Below are 14,164 nucleotides of genomic sequence, written 5' to 3'. Positions count from 1 at the left end.
CTTCTCTCTGAGTACACACAATTCAGAGTGAGGTATGAGAAATGGGTTGTGAACTGCAAACAATGTACAGCCAAGAAGGCTTCAGATGCAACAAAAGAATAACTGCAGAAAATGTTTGAAAATGTTTAAAAGATTTACAAAGGGTATAGCAAATCTCTTCTCATAACACAAGAATTAGCTGGCCCTCGATGAAATGGGCCTAAGTTAGGAAACAGTATTTTTTTCCCATACTCCACAATTGTTTGCGGAAGCACAGTAGTTTTACTGGAAAATCTTTTAGAAGCTCAAAAAGTAATGACGTAAATTAATGGAATAAAGATCTATGAAAAACGTTTATTAAATACAATGTTTTGCATAAAAGAGCTAACTCAAATCTCCACACTGCTGATTATAGAAAGCTGAGACTATTTTCGAGGAAAAATCATTCCTTATGTGCCTTCTTTCTCTATTATTTTCCTAATCATTCCTTCTGACCACTGCTAGAAACACCACATTGAGTTAGGGAGACCTTGTATCTCAGCCAGTATGATCATTCCTCTCAGCAAAGCACATACACCTTTACTTGCCATATGACTTAACAAGCAGGACACTACTTCTCTTCTGACTGTTCTCAAGTTCCAAACAATGAATTCGGTAAACGTGTTCCTTCTGGGTGCATGCAGACCTCAGATTAAACTAATGCTAATTACTGGTATGAAAGTATCAGCAGCTTTGGCTTGGCTTTTTCCTCCTTCTGTGTTATATTCACCTTTAACACAAGGCAAAATACTGGGCACTCTATATCCAAAGAAAATCACTTACAATTCAGCTGTGGTTTAAATTTTATGTTTCTTATACTTTCTAGTAATGGAGCATTTAATTTTTTTATTCTTTTTTTTTTTAACACTGAAAAACTCATTAACATCAAAAGGGAACATACCATATATATGGAGCAAATAATTTGTTGTTCTAAATAAAGTCCTAATAATCTAATCAAAATGCAACAACAAATAGCTATTATTAGTTCTGTTACCATAATATGTACAGTCAGAACCCATCTTAACTGCTAAACACAGAAAAGCTTCAAGAGTAAATCAGTCAACAGCTTTGTAGAGAAACACTTACTGGTACCTACCTAGTTTTCTATAGGGTTTCTCTGGCTCACCCCATGATGTTCTCCCCAGTCCTAAGGCTGATGCTGCCAATCTGCCACAGGAGGAGGCAGGGGTGTCACAGAAACATCAGTTTGTTTTCACTGGGCGATGGTGGACAAGGACGTCCTGCTCAGTCTTAGGATCTGCTTGAGTTTATCCAAATACACTTTCTTAACACAGCCTGTTTTCTCTTCACTGATTTCCAGGTAAAGTCTGCAAAAAATGGTGGTATGCAATTTCCATTTTTAATACAAAGCTTTATACTAAGGAGATCACTTAAGCTGCCTTTCCATTCCTTGACTTCCAAAAGGCATTAAACCACTATTTTGCAAATATTCAGGAAAAGTGTGTATCATGCATGGTTCTTAATACGGCAGTGTTCCCCTTACAAGTTGGTTTCTGATGTAGCAGTGTCACAGAGCCACTAAATAATTATCTGGGGTGTATGCAGGATGCACAGACACATCTCACATACACATACAGAATTTCTATCTAAAAGAAAATATAGATTCAGATATCTGTAGGTTTATTTCCTACTTTTCAAGACATATAGCTTATGAACGCATTTGTCGACAAAAATAAAAGCTATCAAAATAAGCCAGTTAGTTTATCAGAGTCAAAGACTAAGACTGTAGAAACATAAAGCCTGAGATAAACAGCGTACAAGTCTTCATTTTGCAGTTCATATTAAAAATTTTGACCCTTGTTCTACTTAGATTCTAGATTATGCAGAAAGACTACAAAGCAGATCTTTCCAGCATGCTCTGTGTACCTGCAGGAAAGAGTGGCTGTTTCTTTCTACCTGAAACAAAATTATGCAACAAGATCTGAAAGATCTCACAATTCTCTTTGAAAAGGTGGGCTAAAAAAAGTGAAGGAGTGCCAGACAGATCTCTGCACAAGGTACTAACTGATGCACATATGAGGTGGAAAACTGCAGATTCTTGGTTGGAAAAATACAGATTGGCAAAATGATTCGTATCCTTTTGTGCATAGCTACAGAAGCTTCTCCACAGTGCACTTGCACCCTTTTAAGTCTCGCTGGATTTATGACAGTGATCAGAGAACCTTCAGAACTTAACTTCAGATGATAATCTCAACATGAAGCTGCTTATCAAAAATATCACACCTTTTGCTACTCTCTTTACTGTGACTCATATCTTCCTTGTTTCCCCATTTGCTGTGATCACTGTTTCAATGCCCTTCTTCCCCCACTCTCTGCCAGAGACAGCAGCAGTATTTCCTTAAAGAGCTGACAGTTCTCTGGTCTCCTCTCCTTTCTCATTGCCCTTCCTCCCCTCTCCCTGCCCTGCAATTTACACAACTAGATGCATAACCCACTTAGTCCCCAGTTTATTTTCCTCCCTCACAGGTCTCTAGTTTGAATTTTCAAGTAGTCTGACATCTAAGAGAGACAAATCCTTGGACGTGTCAGACTATCTTGCTTAGCTTATGAGACGCTGAATAGCGCAAGGGTTTGCTAATGAGTAGAAAGCCTTTTGTTTACAAGCTGTGGTTTCAATAGCAAATCATGCCCACGATGGCCTTGAGTCGGTTTTATCTGATACCTGTTTCAAGAGGATACATAATACAAGTTGCTGAGCTCAATATCAGTTTTTACAATAGATGATCACAACTAGCACTTCTGTTGTCAGTCGTGGGGGGGGGAATCTGAGTGCAGAAATGGCAAGTAAGGGAATGCTTTACAGGTGCAGAGACCCCTGAAGCAGTAACAGTGAAGTTACTAGGCCTACATGATGCAGTGCAGTCCAGTGCCATGCAAAGTTGCCAGCTTGGTCCTAGAAGCGGTACACACCTATAAATATATCAAGCTGGATTTAACAACTCGGGCATAACATCTCCTTAAGAAAGGTGTACTTCCTCAAGACCTAATCTGAACCCTAAGCTTGTGTGTTTCTCTAGAAAGTGCATGCACACTTGCAGGCGTGAGACACTGCAGGGAGGGCTGTCTTTATTTGGGGGGAGAGTACAGGGAGCAGAGCTGCTTTTGGATATGCTTCACTAATGCCAGACAGCAGCCTGGAGCTCTGCTGCTGTCATCATCAGGACTTAATTCACCCAACACAAACAGTAATATCACCTTTCCTCGAATAACTAAAATGTATATTCTAATCCCTAAGACACATGAAAGAATAGAAATACATTCTCTTAACCATTACCTACAACAGTGTTGTTCAGATGTCTGTTTGCTTGTGTGAGAAAGTGCTGGATCAAGACAAGGGTCTACCAAGGTCGCTATCACAGCTCCAACAGTGAGCAACGTCAGGTGTTAGGAAAAAGTGTAAGCCACACAACAAAAGGGGAATTGGATTACTGTACTAAAGAATGGATGGTCCCGTCACTGGTCCAGAGTCAATTAAACACCGGGGGGTGGGGGGGCAGCTGGGGGGACAGGGTGTACAGATGTTGGGATCTCCCCCCACCCCCCCACCCCCCCCCCCAAGTTAAAGTTAACTGGAAGAAGGCATTTTATTTAAAACAGAACATTTTAGACCTCTCTTGAGGAGAGAGTATGAATAGCTCACAGCTGCCTTAAACCTTCCTGAGATATGCATAAACTACATTTTTATTAGAGCTGGATTATACTAGCAGCTATCCAGGAGGTTCAAATGCCTAACCCCTGGAGACAATCAGAAGCACACAAAGATCTCTGCATAATGAACATAAATATCCTTTCAAACAGAAAATCATAATCTACTCTGCTGTAATCAAGTCTATATTGTTGCATAAAGAATTTTAAGCAGAAGAGCAATAGATAGGACAAGAAAAAAAGAGAGGAACAAAAGAAACTTGAATGTTTCTTCATGATCACTCTGTTTTAATAATTTTTTCAATAAAATAGTTATATATGATAATTCATTATTAGATCGTTTCTTCCATCTCATAAGTACAAATCTAACACTAACAAGTTAGTCTTTCATCCTCATACTTTAAATCAAAACTTATTTCAGGAGTTCCAAAGTGGGTCTGAGATTTCAGCGTACATTTTTGAGACTAACTAGTGCCTGCAAAGCATACAGTCAGTCACTGCCTATTGCCAGCACTATGGGAACAGCTTTACACATTTCAGGATCCCTTCAAACAAGGGCAAGCCTAGTGCCAAACCTTAGCCTAGGTAAAGAGCTGCCTGTCAAAGATGCCTGGAGCATTACCTGACCCCCTTTCCTCCCACGTAACAACTTAACTGGTGGTGGACTTTGGCAAATGACTTTTCAACAACAGAGTAATAATGTCACCGTTTTTAATTTTACATGCCTGCTTTGCAACATTCAGAAAAGAGGATCATACAGGAAATCTAGGACCAACTTACAGAAGAAAATGCAGCCTACTGTGGACATCTTTCAGTAAATTCACACCCTGAATATTCTGAGGAATGGAAAACATATTAAGTTACATTAATCCAGAACAGCTGCCACCTTTGGTTTCCTGGCAGCAAAATGCTTTTAGAGGTATTATCTTTACTGACTCCCACGAGCAGGAATTAAACAAAATAGAATGAACAAAACCAGGTGCATTTGCTCCTAGAAAGAGTCCTGCTGCAGAAGGAGCACACCGATTGTTGCTACTGAACGTATTGTAAAATAGTCAGAAGAGCATTTGGAAATACTTATTGCAGAGACTTCCCTATGATCACCCAAAGTGTTTTCACAAAAGTCAGGTTTTTATTGAATGAGTATCTCATATTTACATTTTATGCCTATGAACAACACATCACCAGTAAGAGCTACTTGTGGGGCACAATTAAATTACTTCTTTTTCCCCACATTCCTGATAGCACCTCCAAAATATGTGAAGAATTTCTACTACATCACACAGCCTTTTTTTAGGACAGGTAGAAATAATTATATCTGAATGCAGAATTGAGTATTTAGGTAATATACAAAAGTAGCAATGGTCTAGTCACACATGTATTTAATACTATAGGTGTGAAAAATGTCAAACATTTATGTAAGGGATAAAAATTATTCTAATCTAGGAATCAGAAACCTAGCAATAATCTTCATTAAGGGCTTATTTGTACAGAAAATGTAAAAATAAAGCCATTTTAGAAAGACTGTCTTAAAAAAAACAACCACAAAATACAAACAGAAAAAATGTAAGCCCACATTGAACTTCAGGTCAAGCTAGCAAGGCATGTAAATCTAAATTACATATTAAATGAGTAGGCTGTATTGCAAACTCCTGAGCAACCTTTATCCATTCATCCCACAAGTGTGGCGGTATTTCTACTATCTTATTACTAACAAATCCAAAACCCAATTAAAAAAAGGTGTAACACTATACAGTTTATGGATTTTGAGAGCATGCTGGAAATACTGCTTAAAGGAAACTTTAAAGAAAAACATTGAGAGAGAGAGAGAGAGAGAGAAGGAAAGAAATTTTGGCACAAAATAACAATGTCTTAATAGTGGGACCCGCCAATTAGTTTCCCAAGATAAATGCTGAAAGCCTCATCACGTCATTAGTTAAAACAAAGCACTGGGAAATATACATTCTAAATATACCAAAGCAGCTTGCAGTGGATGAAATTGAACTGAATGGCATAATACATATTTTTCCAATTTAAATTTCTGAGACTATGAAAATACTGCATTTAAAACAAAAATGCACTATTAATGGCACGTACAAAGCTTAATAATTTGCTATCAGTTTTTTATGTTGCCCCAAACAACCCAGTATATCATTCCATTAGTACATGCAGCTCTCGGAAGAGACTAACCAATGGGGGGGGGGGGGGTATCACTTCGTTCTTCAAGAATGTAATCGCTATCTACAGTCGTAAGACACAGACAAGACAGAGTAATGAAGAACAGCAGGTTTTACAGCTTGTAAGGCAAAAGCAGAACTCAGCTTTGAGAAGGGGAGGAGGAGGAAAGATACATAGCATTGCTTCAAGTTAAAAAAAAAAGGAAGGCTTAGATGTTAAATGACAAACTCAGACGACATTAATTGATTCAGGTCTGCTGTCTTTGAAATGGGGGCTTTGGCTATATAAATGTAATAGCATACTGCATATGCAGTAAGTGGAATCTAATTTGCAGTCATCTAATCCATCTAGTGCTGATGTCCGTATCGCTGAAGGAGATCACCTACAGACAACTTAATATCTCACATAACACCTTGGGGAGGGAAAAATTAAAAAAAAAAAAAAGAAAAAGAAAAAAGGGGAGCAGTGGAATTGGGAAAAAAAGTAAGGAAGATGAAATTCTCTTTTCTTGAATCAACACAAAAGAAAAAAGCAAGGTGAATTTAGCAGTCAGAAGCTAAAAGGGATCCTTTTAAACTGCCTACTACTACCCAAATACAAGAGAATGCAAGCACCACTTAGCTGCACCAACAGCTTGAATAGCTTAAAAAAAAAAAAAGGCACTTCAGTAAGGGGAATAAAAGTAATTAAAACTCTTTCATGGAAACATCCCAACAACAAGCTAGTAAAACAAAGGCTGGATACAACTACACAGCAGCTGGTATCTGATATCATGCTATTTCCATTAATATGAAAGAGAAAAACATTTCTTAAATAACATACTAGTTTATTTACAGTATGTACCTGTGACAAGGCTCAGTATGTTTTGAGCACTCTTCGCCTCTGTATTCACATATATGAAACCGTATCATATTTTAAACTGTGCTCCACATTAGATTCCTTGATGGAGAGAAGGTGAGCCCACTATCTGCTTCATGTTTGCCTCTTAACCAGGCCATTTTGACAGCCTAGGGGGAAATTTTGTACTTCCTACTCCCCAGCCATTAACAACACTAGGGAGCAGGTGAGTCTTAAATTTTTTGAGAGATTACTAGCCACAGTGCCTGGGTTTCATCTTTCCAGGCATGACCACATCATTTAAAAAAAAAAAAAAAAGAAGAAGAAAAAAAAGGAAAAAAAAGAAGAAGAATAAAAAGGAACAAAAATCTTATGCATGGAATCCTCAGCTGCTAGCACAGAACACTTCTGTGCTGTCAAAGTTGCATAAAGGGACTGGAGTCTGCATGCCACAGCACATTTCATTTCTTGCATCCTTAACAAAAAAAAAAAAATTTAAAAAATTCTTTAATCACAAAATTTTATGTTTAAAGCCATGCAATTTTTTTAAATGCAGAACTCTAAAAATATCCATTGCAGATAGATAGAAATTTACTGACATAACACATAACATGCTTTATTGTTTTTTATAGGGCTGCTCCAATAACATCAGCTTTCAAGCCTGCAGCCACCAGGAGCACAGGGATCAAAACACAGAAAAACAAACAAACCCCCCAAAAACCAACCAAAAGAGTGAGGAGCTCAAGTCTTAAGTGACAAAAGCCAAAAGATTGGGTTGGTGGCACTCCCTCTCTCAGGGGCCTTCATGCAGCAGCCTTGCAGAAAGCACTGAATCCTTAATGTTGACAAATCATTTGCATTTAAAACAAAAACTTCCCTATAATTCAGCAGCCTTTCTGCATAAAGTAGTCCAAGGGGACAATTACATAAAGACATACACTCTATTTTGACACTTCTCTTTATAGAAAAAAAATAGAAAATCATAAAAAGAAACTAAGCAGTTCCATTGTCCTAAAAATTAGTAAGGAGCACTACCAATCACCAACATTTGTAGACTTTCCCCCCAAAAAACACAGCACTTCTTGACTCATTCGATACAGTGGACAGAGTTTACTATCCCATGTTTCAAAAATAAATTATGTCAATGAAGTGAAACAATGCGAGATTGTCACATACCCATTTAGTTTACATAAATTATGCCTCCCTCTCTGCCGCTCATAAAGACAGTACTGTACATTCCTGAAAGTATGCATGCGATACTATTTTTGCAGGAATGGAGCACGTCAATCCTTCCTGCTTTATATCCCAGCAGTTTGACTAACTAAAGTTACATCAGCCGGCATCCTTCAGCCCTCAGCTCTCGCATTCAGAAAAGTCTTCTTGCAGGCTCTTTTTCTACCCTTTCTAACCTCATTCCCCTTTGCACACAGACACACATTACAGTAGGGACCAGAGGGCAAGGACTAAAGCCCTAAGCATGCATTAAATTAACTCATTTTAAATTTAGAGATGCATGGACACACCAAACTATATAAGACTTGGTCTCAGGGGCAACATTTTATACTGCCACAATGTTCTATTTTCACTGTAGTACATCTCCAAATGGAAAGGCAGTAATTTAGCTTAGGTCTAACCTGATATCATACACTTATAATTAAAGGAAAATATTTAAAGTAGGACTCAGAAGAATAGAATATTTATTTTTTTTAAAGTGCATTAAATGGGCCTATCCTGAGATAGGTGTTATTATGTAATTGAACACCTATCAAGGCACTTGACAGACAAAAAACTTTTTAATAATCTTTTTAAAGTCAGGGTTATACTTCAGTCACAGTGAAGTGTAAGTTGCAAGGCATGGAAAGTTTCAATAGCACTCCACCAAATAAGAGAAACTAGTAATTTCAAATGGTCAAATATACATATACGTATCTAACATACATACACACATAATTAGTACACACACATATAAAATACACACACACTTTTTGACGCAAAGCTCACCTTTTCCTCTGGACTTCTGTAGCCACCGAGTTACCAGAACTGCAAGTGGTCCTTGGCAAGTCAGACACAAAGAAACCCTCTGCCACATTCGGAAAAGTTTTAACCCTACCACGTTGTAGTTTCGAAACTGTTTCCCCAGACAAAAGTAAGCTTACAAACTGGTAATTACAGTGTCGCAGTCGTGGCAACATTCAAGTTAGGGCTGAAATGGTGCTTCCGTTCTTGTTGTGACATTGTCAGAAAATAACATTTTGGGCTGAAACTTCTTATGCTCGATCTCACTGCAGATGTTTGCATTTATAGATTTCTGTTTGCTTGTTTGAAGTAAAAGGGAGTATTTGGAGGGGCAGAAGGGTAAAAAGGAAAAAGAAAACAGTAGGTTGCATATACAGCTTTTATTCTTCAGACTAATATTCCCAGATTTTTTAAGGCCAGATAATGTAAAATTCATTGTGGGTCACATTCTGCCCTCTTTGCTAATCCTACTGTGCTTCACTGAGCAGAATTTAGACTTCTAATTTCAAAACTGGAAAGCGCCTTCTGCTTTTAAATGGAATATAACGTGACATTGTGCTTTTTCCTTACTCTACTCGTCTGGCTCATTAGCCTAGTGAAGCTTTCCCAAGTCCTAAATCCACGTTCAGTATAGACCTGTCCAGAGCAAACAGATGAACAGAGTTGGAGTATTTTGGAGAGTGATCTGCACTACTGAATACTGAGGATACAAACACATCATTTTTCTCATCTAAGGATTCTCAGTTGGCCTGATGCTGAGTGTTTAGATACTGTCAGTCTCGCCTCAGATTTGTCTGATGCAGCACACAAGTACCGATTCCTCTCCTGTGAGAGTTATATTCTAGTGAAATCTATGGCAGCTCTGCCACTGACTTCTGTATGAACACTACCAATCCTGTAGTAACCTCCACTCAATATTAAGCAGTTAAGCAGATAAAAGGGAAAATAGTTGCAGCACATCCCCATCACCATAACATTGCACAACTGATAAACTTGATGACATAACAATGAAAAGTGAAGACCATCTGGCAATTTCTCTCCAACTTCAGCGAGCACCATACTAGCTACAAAAGTATATCACAATTTATCATCACAATTTTTATTTTCAATGTCATTTTAGAAATTATACATCAGTGCAAATGAATCACTAGAAGTATTGAATTCTCAGCTTCCAATCACAAGAATTTTATGTTGCTTCACTTCATGACTTCAACCAACCCACTTAACCTACTGATAAGTTAAAATGGCAATGTATTCTACTTCCTTGCCCTACAAGGATAGTATTAATAGCTTCTAATTATACATAGTGTCCATGATTTCTAAACATCATCACAATGCAACTTCTCCATACTAGTTCATGGACTCCTAAAGAGGAATATCTGTGACCGTGCATACTTTTCAGCGCAAGCAAAGACAGGCTATTGTCTCCAATATGATAGTGACTACAATAGGCAAAGGAAACTCAGCATCCTATTGACACAGAAATGTTCATACTCTATTAGATGTTTAATAGTTAAATTTTTGGCTTAATTGTAACACTGTGATTCCTGTTTTTAAGTTAAGGCAACCAGCAGAGTTGCTCTGTAATTAATCTTTTAAATATAACTTTTTTCATTTTCCTTTTTTTTTTTTTTTTTTTTTTTTAATATTTATGTATTCATGTGGTATAATTGTAAAATAAAGTCCTTCACTGTAGTGCACACACTCAGGGGGATGAAGATAAGGCTGTAGTGGGAAAAATTAACTGTGAATTTTTTGACTTGTGTATAATAAAATATCAATTTAAATGCTGTATAAATATTCATATATTTGATTCTGTAATTGTTTTAATTGAGAGAGACCAATTAGTGAGGAAGAAAGTGCCTATTAGCCCACAATAAAAATAATACATATAAGTACTTCATTTTGTAAAGATGTCTCTGCTGGTTTTTATTGAAAATTTCCACTTAGAGAGATTGCTGTTGTTTTTAACCTGCTTTTTTAAAACTGAAGAAGTTTTCATCAATTATACCATAAAACTTGAGGAACTTTCAGGGCTCTGCAATTTAAATCAAGTTATGTCTTCATAAATAGATGCAAAATTTAAAAGAAACTATTGTTGGTATTTTTAAGCATACGTGACATTCTGCTAGGTTCTTCATTGCTACTTCATTTAACCTCTGGTAACCTACAGAGCAGGCTATTAAGAAACAGCAAACTATTAGAGTGAGAGAGGAGGCACTATTATGTGAACAAGCACTTAAAAATCTTGTCAAGTATTTTGGTTTCCCACTTAGCTTTTCTTGGGAGGAAAGAAAGGAACAACAGCAAAACTTTGCCTGAAAACTGGCACTCAGTTTTAACAGCTAAAATTCTATTCTTAGCAAACAGAAAGTATTGTAACGAAGGGTTACTCTCAATGTGTTTATGGACTCATCCCACAGACTTCCTCCCCTTTTAACTTTAATGATGTTTCCACTGCCAGCAACTCCTCAAGTAGGAAAGAATCCATCCTACAAGAAATATAGAAAGGAAAAAGCATAACATCATTTTGAGAAAAAAAGAATTATCCACCCCATAAGTTTATTAATTTATTAACACACTGCTAAATCCCCAGGGCACAAAGATTATTACTACTGTAATCTTTGCCAGCATCTTCCTCCTTCAAAATGTTTTTCTATCATGGATTGTTTGGACTTTCTGAGTGATGCCACAATTTTTACGTGGGAGGAGGAAATAAAAACAACAAAAAAACCCAGGGTAAATATGCCTAAGAGCCATTTCAGTGAACAGTTGCATCACAAAGATATGTGAGCAGAAAAGAAAATCTCGAGGAAGACATTTGAGAGTCAAAACTGCAATTGTACTAAGCTAATTTCTGACAACTGATATATGTCGTGACTGGCTAATTAGCAATGCTGAAAACAGGTGGATTAAGCTGTGACAGGCTAACTTCATAATCCTCACTTCACAGTATGGGCAAATATCCACTCATAAAATCTGCCTGTTGCTCTTTCCCGGATCCAACAGCCTTTAATATATTCACCGTAATTCACATTCAAAGATGACTGCAAGCTCTCCGGGATAGTTGTTATAAGGAAAAGAGCATTATTTTTAAAGGTGAAGTTTGTCTACAAAGAAAGATGGGCTGCCTACTTGGAACAGATGGCAAGGCAGACTACAAAATGCTATGTTTTTTTAAATAGAAGTATTTTACTATTAAATGCAAGCGCTTAACATTTTAAAATAAGAACAGGTATCTTTTTTATAACATCTATACAACACTGTCAGCACCTAATTGTGTTGTCACAGTTGATTTTGTGTCTTAAAGTGATCACTTTGTATGAAAATTTTCTAAAGAGAATAAAAGGGAGACAGGTTTTTAGAGAGGTTCTTTTATGTTGGCATGGGTTGTTTTCTTGGTTTAAATATGGTTTGGGTTTAACAGAACCTTCTATACTTCTGAAATATGACAGTCGCTGTGCAGGATGGTATTCTGTAACTGGAGACACTGAAAAGACACCTTAAAGAATACTAATTGAGAATAGAACATTTCTCAACAATAAATAAATAACTTGAAAAACCAATGAAGAAAAGGATGACTTGATAATGGGATAATGATACGTGCTGCATCAAAGTCTGTTTAATTGAAGGTTAGCCATGACCAGTGAGTAACATTCATTGTAAATGTCTTCAGAAAAATAATACCCTGCTAGAAGTAGAAAATTATCGAGGAAAGAAAATTGTAAAGGAATGAAAATTAGTAGACTTTACATACTAAAATATAATGGTAGTTCTCAGAGCCTAGAATGGCAGGCTAATTTTCCAAATTAGACTGGTTAGTTAATTGTGCACTTCAATATACCAAGCATTTCTGAATAATACTAAAAATGAACACAAGTTTGATAGGCAATAAAAATCATCTAAGAACTATACTAGCTTAAAGACATGCAAACACAAAACAAAGATGACAGAAGCAGCCTAGCAAACACAGAACTTTACTGTCTATATAACTAACCATCTGTGGTTCAAACCTGACTGCAGGTTTAAAAAAAAATATTTTTTTTTTCTTTAAAAAGGGTTGGTATCTCACGTGCTAGAATTTCACCTGTAAAAAAAAGAAAAGCAGCACACATACTTATAAAACTGAATAATGAGAAATAGTATCAATTCGGGAAAAAAAAGTAAATTTTAATATACATATGTAACATGTAACATCCAGTACTGTAAAAATTATATCAAGTATATACCTTTCCTTGAATTTGATTTGGGTTACTTGCAAATGTAGTGTTGTCTTCATCATGAGATAAGTGATTTAAGAGCATACTGCAAAATTCACTATCTTTGTTTCTGCTGTGACAAGGTGCCAGAGAGGGTAAGTATTTTAATTCTTATAGAATGGTATTTGGACATGCTACAAAGAATGAGAATGATATATTTAAAATATGTTATTAAAGAATAACATATGCACTGAAAAGACCGATTTTAAGCATTTTGTTATTTTACTCCATTTAAATAACCCTGGTATCTGCTCATCGCTACAGAGGAATGAATGAGGACTTTTCTGCAATGCCCTATAGCACTCAGAAAACTATTTCAGAAAAAAGAATGGAGCAGAGCACAATTTTGAAAAAAACACTGTTTAAAGAAATGTCATGGGTATGACTGCCTGGGAACATTTAGGATGGATAAACTAACCAGATCTGGACATAGGAAAAGTAAAAAGGATTCCTAATGAATGCTGAGAACCATTAGAATTAACCAGGCAGGAAAATAACCACACTGTAAGAGACAGGATTTATGTGGCTGTTCATATACAGGAAAAGACACACGGAAGACAATAAATTAGCAAACTGCTCTAAATAAACCGATTCAAAACCTCAGAACACCAGAAGGGTACATCTAGTGCAACTGAAAGAGAATAATATTAAAAGAAAGTGCTTATCAACATGAATGCAATTAGCTTTTGGAAATCTTTTACACAAGGTATAAATGAGGCCAAGAGCCTAGGATTAAAAATACTAATGCAAATGCATATAGATAATGAAGGAATTCAAAATTACAACAGCCACTTAGTTCATAAGTGGTTATTTTGTAAGTGCAAGGAATCTTTCATCTTCCAAAAGCATGTGATGTTGGCCACTTTTTTTAGGCACAATAGTATTATTTCTATACGAACAGGAAAAAAGTTTTTTTTCCTGTGTTGAAGCAATGGTGAATGCACCATTTTAAAAAAAAAATTAAAAATAAAATATAAAAATAATTTTACTGCTGAGTGCACACCTTGCAGTAAGAGGAACAAGACATGAACTGAACATGGAGTAAAAGAAAAATGTCAAATGCCAATGAAGACAAGAATATGATTTCCCAATAAATTTGGAAGCAGAGATTCTGGGACAAAATCCCTGATCTCTGTTATGCATGAGATCAGATTAAATTAATCAAAGGAACCCTATCTATCTTTAAAACC

The sequence above is a fragment of the Accipiter gentilis genome, chromosome 12 (assembly GCF_929443795.1).
Source record: "Accipiter gentilis chromosome 12, bAccGen1.1, whole genome shotgun sequence".
NCBI lineage: Eukaryota > Metazoa > Chordata > Aves > Accipitriformes > Accipitridae > Astur > Astur gentilis.
The sequence above is the reverse complement of the archived record's forward strand: the minus strand, read 5'-3'. Positions refer to the sequence as shown.